General features: G+C 42.3%; 14 non-coding genes across 14 annotated transcripts; 7 read left to right on the top strand and 7 right to left on the bottom strand.

The window, feature by feature from the left end:
* Nucleotides 1–849: 849 nt before the first annotated feature.
* LOC142392168 (5S ribosomal RNA) lies at nt 850–968 on the bottom strand. Its single transcript, XR_012770835.1, has one exon. It is a non-coding gene; the product is annotated as a 5S ribosomal RNA (ribosomal RNA).
* Nucleotides 969–1,323: 355 nt separating this feature from the next.
* LOC142392266 (5S ribosomal RNA) lies at nt 1,324–1,442 on the top strand. Its single transcript, XR_012770927.1, has one exon. It is a non-coding gene; the product is annotated as a 5S ribosomal RNA (ribosomal RNA).
* Nucleotides 1,443–2,546: 1,104 nt separating this feature from the next.
* Nucleotides 2,547–2,665, bottom strand: LOC142393388 (5S ribosomal RNA). Its single transcript, XR_012771994.1, has one exon. It is a non-coding gene; the product is annotated as a 5S ribosomal RNA (ribosomal RNA).
* Nucleotides 2,666–3,020: 355 nt separating this feature from the next.
* On the top strand, nt 3,021–3,139 carry LOC142392254 (5S ribosomal RNA). Its single transcript, XR_012770915.1, has one exon. It is a non-coding gene; the product is annotated as a 5S ribosomal RNA (ribosomal RNA).
* Nucleotides 3,140–4,243: 1,104 nt separating this feature from the next.
* On the bottom strand, nt 4,244–4,362 carry LOC142393619 (5S ribosomal RNA). The gene has a single exon (XR_012772149.1). It is a non-coding gene; the product is annotated as a 5S ribosomal RNA (ribosomal RNA).
* A 355-nt stretch (nt 4,363–4,717) lies between these two features.
* On the top strand, nt 4,718–4,836 carry LOC142392242 (5S ribosomal RNA). The gene has a single exon (XR_012770904.1). It is a non-coding gene; the product is annotated as a 5S ribosomal RNA (ribosomal RNA).
* Nucleotides 4,837–5,940: 1,104 nt separating this feature from the next.
* LOC142393223 (5S ribosomal RNA) lies at nt 5,941–6,059 on the bottom strand. The gene has a single exon (XR_012771838.1). It is a non-coding gene; the product is annotated as a 5S ribosomal RNA (ribosomal RNA).
* Nucleotides 6,060–6,414: 355 nt separating this feature from the next.
* On the top strand, nt 6,415–6,533 carry LOC142392513 (5S ribosomal RNA). Its single transcript, XR_012771160.1, has one exon. It is a non-coding gene; the product is annotated as a 5S ribosomal RNA (ribosomal RNA).
* A 1,104-nt stretch (nt 6,534–7,637) lies between these two features.
* LOC142393754 (5S ribosomal RNA) lies at nt 7,638–7,756 on the bottom strand. Its single transcript, XR_012772166.1, has one exon. It is a non-coding gene; the product is annotated as a 5S ribosomal RNA (ribosomal RNA).
* Nucleotides 7,757–8,111: 355 nt separating this feature from the next.
* On the top strand, nt 8,112–8,230 carry LOC142392231 (5S ribosomal RNA). The gene has a single exon (XR_012770893.1). It is a non-coding gene; the product is annotated as a 5S ribosomal RNA (ribosomal RNA).
* A 1,104-nt stretch (nt 8,231–9,334) lies between these two features.
* LOC142393753 (5S ribosomal RNA) lies at nt 9,335–9,453 on the bottom strand. Its single transcript, XR_012772165.1, has one exon. It is a non-coding gene; the product is annotated as a 5S ribosomal RNA (ribosomal RNA).
* A 355-nt stretch (nt 9,454–9,808) lies between these two features.
* On the top strand, nt 9,809–9,927 carry LOC142392219 (5S ribosomal RNA). The gene has a single exon (XR_012770882.1). It is a non-coding gene; the product is annotated as a 5S ribosomal RNA (ribosomal RNA).
* A 1,104-nt stretch (nt 9,928–11,031) lies between these two features.
* On the bottom strand, nt 11,032–11,150 carry LOC142393376 (5S ribosomal RNA). The gene has a single exon (XR_012771983.1). It is a non-coding gene; the product is annotated as a 5S ribosomal RNA (ribosomal RNA).
* Nucleotides 11,151–11,505: 355 nt separating this feature from the next.
* Nucleotides 11,506–11,624, top strand: LOC142392207 (5S ribosomal RNA). Its single transcript, XR_012770871.1, has one exon. It is a non-coding gene; the product is annotated as a 5S ribosomal RNA (ribosomal RNA).
* Nucleotides 11,625–12,378: the final 754 nt, after the last annotated feature.

Below are 12,378 nucleotides of genomic sequence, written 5' to 3'. Positions count from 1 at the left end.
TGTGCTTACAAACTTAATTAGTCATGATGGCTTTTGATCATACGAGCATCAAGTATCCAATCATTTAGTTTTCAAGCTAATTATGCATAATGTGTACTTTAGGCAGCAAAAGACTTAAGTCTTAATTTGGTATCATTTGTTAAGTGGAAGCTGTGGACAGGTTAGTTAGAAAACTCCTCCTTTAATTCATTGTGTATTAAAGGACATGTACGCTGAAGAGAAACTGATTTTGGGGATCTGTGCTCAAACTCTTTTGACCAAATGAAAAGTCAGAAGACTTTACTTTTTGGCTCCTGTTTATGTGATAAAAGACTCACAGGTGAGAAAGTGGTAAATGAAATAAAAACTAAATGTAAACATAGAACTTGCTCACTATCGCAGTAAATGACTCTGTAGCTCCTTTGCACGAGACGTGAGGACAGTGAACTCACCATGTTCACCAGGGTCTGCAGGCCTGCCAGGCGCGTCATAAATAGCACGATGAGCATGAAGAAAGACTTCTCTATTGGCCGTGAGACCCGACACTCAACTGTTGGGACATGGATTGGTCCTCACACTGTAGATAACTAACATGGGGAGATTGCCCCACTAGAACAGAAAAGATGAGCAACAGGTGCATTAGCAATCAAATCCAATTCATTAAAATGAAAATGAGTCCAAGTCATACATACAAAGCCAATTCCAAGAGATTTTCCAGGCTAAGGAAAGCAACAGGTGTTCAATATACATATCCGGTCTTGAATAGTTCAAAATAAGTCGCTGTCTGTGGGATTGTATTTGTTTACTTGTACATCTCAGTATTCTTAATGTGAAGTTTGATGGAACAGCGCCCCCTGTTGGTTAAAAAAGCCCTTACAGCACCTGGTATTCCCAGGCGGTCTCCCATCCAAGTACTAACCAGGCCCGACCCTGCTTGGCTTCCGAGATCGGACGAGATCGGGCGTGTTCAGGGTGGTATGGCCGTAAGCGAGAGAAGCAGTCGCAAATGACGCTTTCATAGATGCACAAACAACATCTATTATTGTGTTCTGACTTGTAAGCGACAATGTTACTGTTTCAAATAGACGCAATTTATGATGATTTCAACTAATTAAGCAGCTTCGCTCTCTCTGTGTGACGATGAACACAAAAGTACACACAGGGAACAGAAGACAGGACACTAAGCTATCTGAGAGTCCCATTTTCAGCTGCAGAGAAGAAACACATGAGAGAAGAAGAACGTGTGGAGGATCAACATCAGCCTCTCAGGCCAATTATGTGTAAAACTGGAAGACACGTATCATTCCAGCAGCTATATAATAGATATTTGTCACAGTGTCCTTCGCTTACGGCCATACCACCCTGAACACGCCCGATCTCGTCCGATCTCGGAAGCTAAGCAGGGTCGGGCCTGGTTAGTACTTGGATGGGAGACCGCCTGGGAATACCAGGTGCTGTAAGCTTTTTCAATTCCCTCTACAACCTGCAGGGGGCGCTGCTGCTCAGTCAGTCAGAAACGTTCTCTTTTACTTTTCATTTAACAGTAGATCAGAACAACTTCCTCTCTCATACTGAGAACACACTAAATTAACACCTCCTGTCTGTGCTCAAGCCTTTCACGCTTGTCACTATCTTTGTCAAAAAACTGGATGCAGAGTTTACAAGGAGTTGCATTTTCAGTTACGTGGGTACTGAGTGATTGATGACATGTGACCTAATGTGCTTACAAACTTAATTAGTCATGATGGCTTTTGATCATACGAGCATCAAGTATCCAATCATTTAGTTTTCAAGCTAATTATGCATAATGTGTACTTTAGGCAGCAAAAGACTTAAGTCTTAATTTGGTATCATTTGTTAAGTGGAAGCTGTGGACAGGTTAGTTAGAAAACTCCTCCTTTAATTCATTGTGTATTAAAGGACATGTACGCTGAAGAGAAACTGATTTTGGGGATCTGTGCTCAAACTCTTTTGACCAAATGAAAAGTCAGAAGACTTTACTTTTTGGCTCCTGTTTATGTGATAAAAGACTCACAGGTGAGAAAGTGGTAAATGAAATAAAAACTAAATGTAAACATAGAACTTGCTCACTATCGCAGTAAATGACTCTGTAGCTCCTTTGCACGAGACGTGAGGACAGTGAACTCACCATGTTCACCAGGGTCTGCAGGCCTGCCAGGCGCGTCATAAATAGCACGATGAGCATGAAGAAAGACTTCTCTATTGGCCGTGAGACCCGACACTCAACTGTTGGGACATGGATTGGTCCTCACACTGTAGATAACTAACATGGGGAGATTGCCCCACTAGAACAGAAAAGATGAGCAACAGGTGCATTAGCAATCAAATCCAATTCATTAAAATGAAAATGAGTCCAAGTCATACATACAAAGCCAATTCCAAGAGATTTTCCAGGCTAAGGAAAGCAACAGGTGTTCAATATACATATCCGGTCTTGAATAGTTCAAAATAAGTCGCTGTCTGTGGGATTGTATTTGTTTACTTGTACATCTCAGTATTCTTAATGTGAAGTTTGATGGAACAGCGCCCCCTGTTGGTTAAAAAAGCGCTTACAGCACCTGGTATTCCCAGGCGGTCTCCCATCCAAGTACTAACCAGGCCCGACCCTGCTTGGCTTCCGAGATCGGACGAGATCGGGCGTGTTCAGGGTGGTATGGCCGTAAGCGAGAGAAGCAGTCGCAAATGACGCTTTCATAGATGCACAAACAACATCTATTATTGTGTTCTGACTTGTAAGCGACAATGTTACTGTTTCAAATAGACGCAATTTATGATGATTTCAACTAATTAAGCAGCTTCGCTCTCTCTGTGTGACGATGAACACAAAAGTACACACAGGGAACAGAAGACAGGACACTAAGCTATCTGAGAGTCCCATTTTCAGCTGCAGAGAAGAAACACATGAGAGAAGAAGAACGTGTGGAGGATCAACATCAGCCTCTCAGGCCAATTATGTGTAAAACTGGAAGACACGTATCATTCCAGCAGCTATATAATAGATATTTGTCACAGTGTCCTTTGCTTACGGCCATACCACCCTGAACACGCCCGATCTCGTCCGATCTCGGAAGCTAAGCAGGGTCGGGCCTGGTTAGTACTTGGATGGGAGACCGCCTGGGAATACCAGGTGCTGTAAGCTTTTTCAATTCCCTCTACAACCTGCAGGGGGCGCTGCTGCTCAGTCAGTCAGAAACGTTCTCTTTTACTTTTCATTTAACAGTAGATCAGAACAACTTCCTCTCTCATACTGAGAACACACTAAATTAACACCTCCTGTCTGTGCTCAAGCCTTTCACGCTTGTCACTATCTTTGTCAAAAAACTGGATGCAGAGTTTACAAGTAGTTGCATTTTCAGTTACGTGGGTACTGAGTGATTGATGACATGTGACCTAATGTGCTTACAAACTTAATTAGTCATGATGGCTTTTGATCATACGAGCATCAAGTATCCAATCATTTAGTTTTCAAGCTAATTATGCATAATGTGTACTTTAGGCAGCAAAAGACTTAAGTCTTAATTTGGTATCATTTGTTAAGTGGAAGCTGTGGACAGGTTAGTTAGAAAACTCCTCCTTTAATTCATTGTGTATTAAAGGACATGTACGCTGAAGAGAAACTGATTTTGGGGATCTGTGCTCAAATTCTTTTGACCAAATGAAAAGTCAGAAGACTTTACTTTTTGGCTCCTGTTTATGTGATAAAAGACTCACAGGTGAGAAAGTGGTAAATGAAATAAAAACTAAATGTAAACATAGAACTTGCTCACTATCGCAGTAAATGACTCTGTAGCTCCTTTGCACGAGACGTGAGGACAGTGAACTCACCATGTTCACCAGGGTCTGCAGGCCTGCCAGGCGCGTCATAAATAGCACGATGAGCATGAAGAAAGACTTCTCTATTGGCCGTGAGACCCGACACTCAACTGTTGGGACATGGATTGGTCCTCACACTGTAGATAACTAACATGGGGAGATTGCCCCACTAGAACAGAAAAGATGAGCAACAGGTGCATTAGCAATCAAATCCAATTCATTAAAATGAAAATGAGTCCAAGTCATACATACAAAGCCAATTCCAAGAGATTTTCCAGGCTAAGGAAAGCAACAGGTGTTCAATATACATATCCGGTCTTGAATAGTTCAAAATAAGTCGCTGTCTGTGGGATTGTATTTGTTTACTTGTACATCTCAGTATTCTTAATGTGAAGTTTGATGGAACAGCGCCCCCTGTTGGTTAAAAAAGCCCTTACAGCACCTGGTATTCCCAGGCGGTCTCCCATCCAAGTACTAACCAGGCCCGACCCTGCTTAGCTTCCGAGATCGGACGAGATCGGGCGTGTTCAGGGTGGTATGGCCGTAAGCGAGAGAAGCAGTCGCAAATGACGCTTTCATAGATGCACAAACAACATCTATTATTGTGTTCTGACTTGTAAGCGACAATGTTACTGTTTCAAATAGACGCAATTTATGATGATTTCAACTAATTAAGCAGCTTCGCTCTCTCTGTGTGACGATGAACACAAAAGTACACACAGGGAACAGAAGACAGGACACTAAGCTATCTGAGAGTCCCATTTTCAGCTGCAGAGAAGAAACACATGAGAGAAGAAGAACGTGTGGAGGATCAACATCAGCCTCTCAGGCCAATTATGTGTAAAACTGGAAGACACGTATCATTCCAGCAGCTATATAATAGATATTTGTCACAGTGTCCTTTGCTTACGGCCATACCACCCTGAACACGCCCGATCTCGTCCGATCTCGGAAGCTAAGCAGGGTCGGGCCTGGTTAGTACTTGGATGGGAGACCGCCTGGGAATACCAGGTGCTGTAAGCTTTTTCAATTCCCTCTACAACCTGCAGGGGGCGCTGCTGCTCAGTCAGTCAGAAACGTTCTCTTTTACTTTTCATTTAACAGTAGATCAGAACAACTTCCTCTCTCATACTGAGAACACACTAAATTAACACCTCCTGTCTGTGCTCAAGCCTTTCACGCTTGTCACTATCTTTGTCAAAAAACTGGATGCAGAGTTTACAAGTAGTTGCATTTTCAGTTACGTGGGTACTGAGTGATTGATGACATGTGACCTAATGTGCTTACAAACTTAATTAGTCATGATGGCTTTTGATCATACGAGCATCAAGTATCCAATCATTTAGTTTTCAAGCTAATTATGCATAATGTGTACTTTAGGCAGCAAAAGACTTAAGTCTTAATTTGGTATCATTTGTTAAGTGGAAGCTGTGGACAGGTTAGTTAGAAAACTCCTCCTTTAATTCATTGTGTATTAAAGGACATGTACGCTGAAGAGAAACTGATTTTGGGGATCTGTGCTCAAATTCTTTTGACCAAATGAAAAGTCAGAAGACTTTACTTTTTGGCTCCTGTTTATGTGATAAAAGACTCACAGGTGAGAAAGTGGTAAATGAAATAAAAACTAAATGTAAACATAGAACTTGCTCACTATCGCAGTAAATGACTCTGTAGCTCCTTTGCACGAGACGTGAGGACAGTGAACTCACCATGTTCACCAGGGTCTGCAGGCCTGCCAGGCGCGTCATAAATAGCACGATGAGCATGAAGAAAGACTTCTCTATTGGCCGTGAGACCCGACACTCAACTGTTGGGACATGGATTGGTCCTCACACTGTAGATAACTAACATGGGGAGATTGCCCCACTAGAACAGAAAAGATGAGCAACAGGTGCATTAGCAATCAAATCCAATTCATTAAAATGAAAATGAGTCCAAGTCATACATACAAAGCCAATTCCAAGAGATTTTCCAGGCTAAGGAAAGCAACAGGTGTTCAATATACATATCCGGTCTTGAATAGTTCAAAATAAGTCGCTGTCTGTGGGATTGTATTTGTTTACTTGTACATCTCAATATTCTTAATGTGAAGTTTGATGGAACAGCGCCCCCTGTTGGTTAAAAAAACACTTACAGCACCTGGTATTCCCAGGCGGTCTCCCATCCAAGTACTAACCAGGCCCGACCCTGCTTAGCTTCCGAGATCGGACGAGATCGGGCGTGTTCAGGGTGGTATGGCCGTAAGCGAGAGAAGCAGTCGCAAATGACGCTTTCATAGATGCACAAACAACATCTATTATTGTGTTCTGACTTGTAAGCGACAATGTTACTGTTTCAAATAGACGCAATTTATGATGATTTCAACTAATTAAGCAGCTTCGCTCTCTCTGTGTGACGATGAACACAAAAGTACACACAGGGAACAGAAGACAGGACACTAAGCTATCTGAGAGTCCCATTTTCAGCTGCAGAGAAGAAACACATGAGAGAAGAAGAACGTGTGGAGGATCAACATCAGCCTCTCAGGCCAATTATGTGTAAAACTGGAAGACACGTATCATTCCAGCAGCTATATAATAGATATTTGTCACAGTGTCCTTTGCTTACGGCCATACCACCCTGAACACGCCCGATCTCGTCCGATCTCGGAAGCTAAGCAGGGTCGGGCCTGGTTAGTACTTGGATGGGAGACCGCCTGGGAATAACAGGTGCTGTAAGCTTTTTCAATTCCCTCTACAACCTGCAGGGGGCGCTGCTGCTCAGTCAGTCAGAAACGTTCTCTTTTACTTTTCATTTAACAGTAGATCAGAACAACTTCCTCTCTCATACTGAGAACACACTAAATTAACACCTCCTGTCTGTGCTCAAGCCTTTCACGCTTGTCACTATCTTTGTCAAAAAACTGGATGCAGAGTTTACAAGTAGTTGCATTTTCAGTTACGTGGGTACTGAGTGATTGATGACATGTGACCTAATGTGCTTACAAACTTAATTAGTCATGATGGCTTTTGATCATACGAGCATCAAGTATCCAATCATTTAGTTTTCAAGCTAATTATGCATAATGTGTACTTTAGGCAGCAAAAGACTTAAGTCTTAATTTGGTATCATTTGTTAAGTGGAAGCTGTGGACAGGTTAGTTAGAAAACTCCTCCTTTAATTCATTGTGTATTAAAGGACATGTACGCTGAAGAGAAACTGATTTTGGGGATCTGTGCTCAAATTCTTTTGACCAAATGAAAAGTCAGAAGACTTTACTTTTTGGCTCCTGTTTATGTGATAAAAGACTCACAGGTGAGAAAGTGGTAAATGAAATAAAAACTAAATGTAAACATAGAACTTGCTCACTATCGCAGTAAATGACTCTGTAGCTCCTTTGCACGAGACGTGAGGACAGTGAACTCACCATGTTCACCAGGGTCTGCAGGCCTGCCAGGCGCGTCATAAATAGCACGATGAGCATGAAGAAAGACTTCTCTATTGGCCGTGAGACCCGACACTCAACTGTTGGGACATGGATTGGTCCTCACACTGTAGATAACTAACATGGGGAGATTGCCCCACTAGAACAGAAAAGATGAGCAACAGGTGCATTAGCAATCAAATCCAATTCATTAAAATGAAAATGAGTCCAAGTCATACATACAAAGCCAATTCCAAGAGATTTTCCAGGCTAAGGAAAGCAACAGGTGTTCAATATACATATCCGGTCTTGAATAGTTCAAAATAAGTCGCTGTCTGTGGGATTGTATTTGTTTACTTGTACATCTCAGTATTCTTAATGTGAAGTTTGATGGAACAGCGCCCCCTGTTGGTTAAAAAAACACTTACAGCACCTGGTATTCCCAGGCGGTCTCCCATCCAAGTACTAACCAGGCCCGACCCTGCTTGGCTTCCGAGATCGGACGAGATCGGGCGTGTTCAGGGTGGTATGGCCGTAAGCGAGAGAAGCAGTCGCAAATGACGCTTTCATAGATGCACAAACAACATCTATTATTGTGTTCTGACTTGTAAGCGACAATGTTACTGTTTCAAATAGACGCAATTTATGATGATTTCAACTAATTAAGCAGCTTCGCTCTCTCTGTGTGACGATGAACACAAAAGTACACACAGGGAACAGAAGACAGGACACTAAGCTATCTGAGAGTCCCATTTTCAGCTGCAGAGAAGAAACACATGAGAGAAGAAGAACGTGTGGAGGATCAACATCAGCCTCTCAGGCCAATTATGTGTAAAACTGGAAGACACGTATCATTCCAGCAGCTATATAATAGATATTTGTCACAGTGTCCTTCGCTTACGGCCATACCACCCTGAACACGCCCGATCTCGTCCGATCTCGGAAGCTAAGCAGGGTCGGGCCTGGTTAGTACTTGGATGGGAGACCGCCTGGGAATACCAGGTGCTGTAAGCTTTTTCAATTCCCTCTACAACCTGCAGGGGGCGCTGCTGCTCAGTCAGTCAGAAACGTTCTCTTTTACTTTTCATTTAACAGTAGATCAGAACAACTTCCTCTCTCATACTGAGAACACACTAAATTAACACCTCCTGTCTGTGCTCAAGCCTTTCACGCTTGTCACTATCTTTGTCAAAAAACTGGATGCAGAGTTTACAAGGAGTTGCATTTTCAGTTACGTGGGTACTGAGTGATTGATGACATGTGACCTAATGTGCTTACAAACTTAATTAGTCATGATGGCTTTTGATCATACGAGCATCAAGTATCCAATCATTTAGTTTTCAAGCTAATTATGCATAATGTGTACTTTAGGCAGCAAAAGACTTAAGTCTTAATTTGGTATCATTTGTTAAGTGGAAGCTGTGGACAGGTTAGTTAGAAAACTCCTCCTTTAATTCATTGTGTATTAAAGGACATGTACGCTGAAGAGAAACTGATTTTGGGGATCTGTGCTCAAATTCTTTTGACCAAATGAAAAGTCAGAAGACTTTACTTTTTGGCTCCTGTTTATGTGATAAAAGACTCACAGGTGAGAAAGTGGTAAATGAAATAAAAACTAAATGTAAACATAGAACTTGCTCACTATCGCAGTAAATGACTCTGTAGCTCCTTTGCACGAGACGTGAGGACAGTGAACTCACCATGTTCACCAGGGTCTGCAGGCCTGCCAGGCGCGTCATAAATAGCACGATGAGCATGAAGAAAGACTTCTCTATTGGCCGTGAGACCCGACACTCAACTGTTGGGACATGGATTGGTCCTCACACTGTAGATAACTAACATGGGGAGATTGCCCCACTAGAACAGAAAAGATGAGCAACAGGTGCATTAGCAATCAAATCCAATTCATTAAAATGAAAATGAGTCCAAGTCATACATACAAAGCCAATTCCAAGAGATTTTCCAGGCTAAGGAAAGCAACAGGTGTTCAATATACATATCCGGTCTTGAATAGTTCAAAATAAGTCGCTGTTTGTGGGATTGTATTTGTTTACTTGTACATCTCAGTATTCTTAATGTGAAGTTTGATGGAACAGCGCCCCCTGTTGGTTAAAAAAACACTTACAGCACCTGGTATTCCCAGGCGGTCTCCCATCCAAGTACTAACCAGGCCCGACCCTGCTTGGCTTCCGAGATCGGACGAGATCGGGCGTGTTCAGGGTGGTATGGCCGTAAGCGAGAGAAGCAGTCGCAAATGAAGCTTTCATAGATGCACAAACAACATCTATTATTGTGTTCTGACTTGTAAGCGACAATGTTACTGTTTCAAATAGACGCAATTTATGATGATTTCAACTAATTAAGCAGCTTCGCTCTCTCTGTGTGACGATGAACACAAAAGTACACACAGGGAACAGAAGACAGGACACTAAGCTATCTGAGAGTCCCATTTTCAGCTGCAGAGAAGAAACACATGAGAGAAGAAGAACGTGTGGAGGATCAACATCAGCCTCTCAGGCCAATTATGTGTAAAACTGGAAGACACGTATCATTCCAGCAGCTATATAATAGATATTTGTCACAGTGTCCTTCGCTTACGGCCATACCACCCTGAACACGCCCGATCTCGTCCGATCTCGGAAGCTAAGCAGGGTCGGGCCTGGTTAGTACTTGGATGGGAGACCGCCTGGGAATACCAGGTGCTGTAAGCTTTTTCAATTCCCTCTACAACCTGCAGGGGGCGCTGCTGCTCAGTCAGTCAGAAACGTTCTCTTTTACTTTTCATTTAACAGTAGATCAGAACAACTTCCTCTCTCATACTGAGAACACACTAAATTAACACCTCCTGTCTGTGCTCAAGCCTTTCACGCTTGTCACTATCTTTGTCAAAAAACTGGATGCAGAGTTTACAAGGAGTTGCATTTTCAGTTACGTGGGTACTGAGTGATTGATGACATGTGACCTAATGTGCTTACAAACTTAATTAGTCATGATGGCTTTTGATCATACGAGCATCAAGTATCCAATCATTTAGTTTTCAAGCTAATTATGCATAATGTGTACTTTAGGCAGCAAAAGACTTAAGTCTTAATTTGGTATCATTTGTTAAGTGGAAGCTGTGGACAGGTTAGTTAGAAAACTCCTCCTTTAATTCATTGTGTATTAAAGGACATGTACGCTGAAGAGAAACTGATTTTGGGGATCTGTGCTCAAACTCCTTTGACCAAATGAAAAGTCAGAAGACTTTACTTTTTGGCTCCTGTTTATGTGATAAAAGACTCACAGGTGAGAAAGTGGTAAATGAAATAAAAACTAAATGTAAACATAGAACTTGCTCACTATCGCAGTAAATGACTCTGTAGCTCCTTTGCACGAGACGTGAGGACAGTGAACTCACCATGTTCACCAGGGTCTGCAGGCCTGCCAGGCGCGTCATAAATAGCACGATGAGCATGAAGAAAGACTTCTCTATTGGCCGTGAGACCCGACACTCAACTGTTGGGACATGGATTGGTCCTCACACTGTAGATAACTAACATGGGGAGATTGCCCCACTAGAACAGAAAAGATGAGCAACAGGTGCATTAGCAATCAAATCCAATTCATTAAAATGAAAATGAGTCCAAGTCATACATACAAAGCCAATTCCAAGAGATTTTCCAGGCTAAGGAAAGCAACAGGTGTTCAATATACATATCCGGTCTTGAATAGTTCAAAATAAGTCGCTGTCTGTGGGATTGTATTTGTTTACTTGTACATCTCAGTATTCTTAATGTGAAGTTTGATGGAACAGCGCCCCCTGTTGGTTAAAAAAGCGCTTACAGCACCTGGTATTCCCAGGCGGTCTCCCATCCAAGTACTAACCAGGCCCGACCCTGCTTGGCTTCCGAGATCGGACGAGATCGGGCGTGTTCAGGGTGGTATGGCCGTAAGCGAGAGAAGCAGTCGCAAATGACGCTTTCATAGATGCACAAACAACATCTATTATTGTGTTCTGACTTGTAAGCGACAATGTTACTGTTTCAAATAGACGCAATTTATGATGATTTCAACTAATTAAGCAGCTTCGCTCTCTCTGTGTGACGATGAACACAAAAGTACACACAGGGAACAGAAGACAGGACACTAAGCTATCTGAGAGTCCCATTTTCAGCTGCAGAGAAGAAACACATGAGAGAAGAAGAACGTGTGGAGGATCAACATCAGCCTCTCAGGCCAATTATGTGTAAAACTGGAAGACACGTATCATTCCAGCAGCTATATAATAGATATTTGTCACAGTGTCCTTTGCTTACGGCCATACCACCCTGAACACGCCCGATCTCGTCCGATCTCGGAAGCTAAGCAGGGTCGGGCCTGGTTAGTACTTGGATGGGAGACCGCCTGGGAATACCAGGTGCTGTAAGCTTTTTCAATTCCCTCTACAACCTGCAGGGGGCGCTGCTGCTCAGTCAGTCAGAAACGTTCTCTTTTACTTTTCATTTAACAGTAGATCAGAACAACTTCCTCTCTCATACTGAGAACACACTAAATTAACACCTCCTGTCTGTGCTCAAGCCTTTCACGCTTGTCACTATCTTTGTCAAAAAACTGGATGCAGAGTTTACAAGTAGTTGCATTTTCAGTTACGTGGGTACTGAGTGATTGATGACATGTGACCTAATGTGCTTACAAACTTAATTAGTCATGATGGCTTTTGATCATACGAGCATCAAGTATCCAATCATTTAGTTTTCAAGCTAATTATGCATAATGTGTACTTTAGGCAGCAAAAGACTTAAGTCTTAATTTGGTATCATTTGTTAAGTGGAAGCTGTGGACAGGTTAGTTAGAAAACTCCTCCTTTAATTCATTGTGTATTAAAGGACATGTACGCTGAAGAGAAACTGATTTTGGGGATCTGTGCTCAAATTCTTTTGACCAAATGAAAAGTCAGAAGACTTTACTTTTTGGCTCCTGTTTATGTGATAAAAGACTCACAGGTGAGAAAGTGGTAAATGAAATAAAAACTAAATGTAAACATAGAACTTGCTCACTATCGCAGTAAATGACTCTGTAGCTCCTTTGCACGAGACGTGAGGACAGTGAACTCACCATGTTCACCAGGGTCTGCAGGCCTGCCAGGCGCGTCATAAATAGCACGATGAGCATGAAGAAAGACT

The sequence above is a fragment of the Odontesthes bonariensis genome, chromosome 11, assembly GCF_027942865.1.
Source record: "Odontesthes bonariensis isolate fOdoBon6 chromosome 11, fOdoBon6.hap1, whole genome shotgun sequence".
NCBI lineage: Eukaryota > Metazoa > Chordata > Actinopteri > Atheriniformes > Atherinopsidae > Odontesthes > Odontesthes bonariensis.
This window is presented reverse-complemented; position numbering and strand designations above follow the sequence as displayed.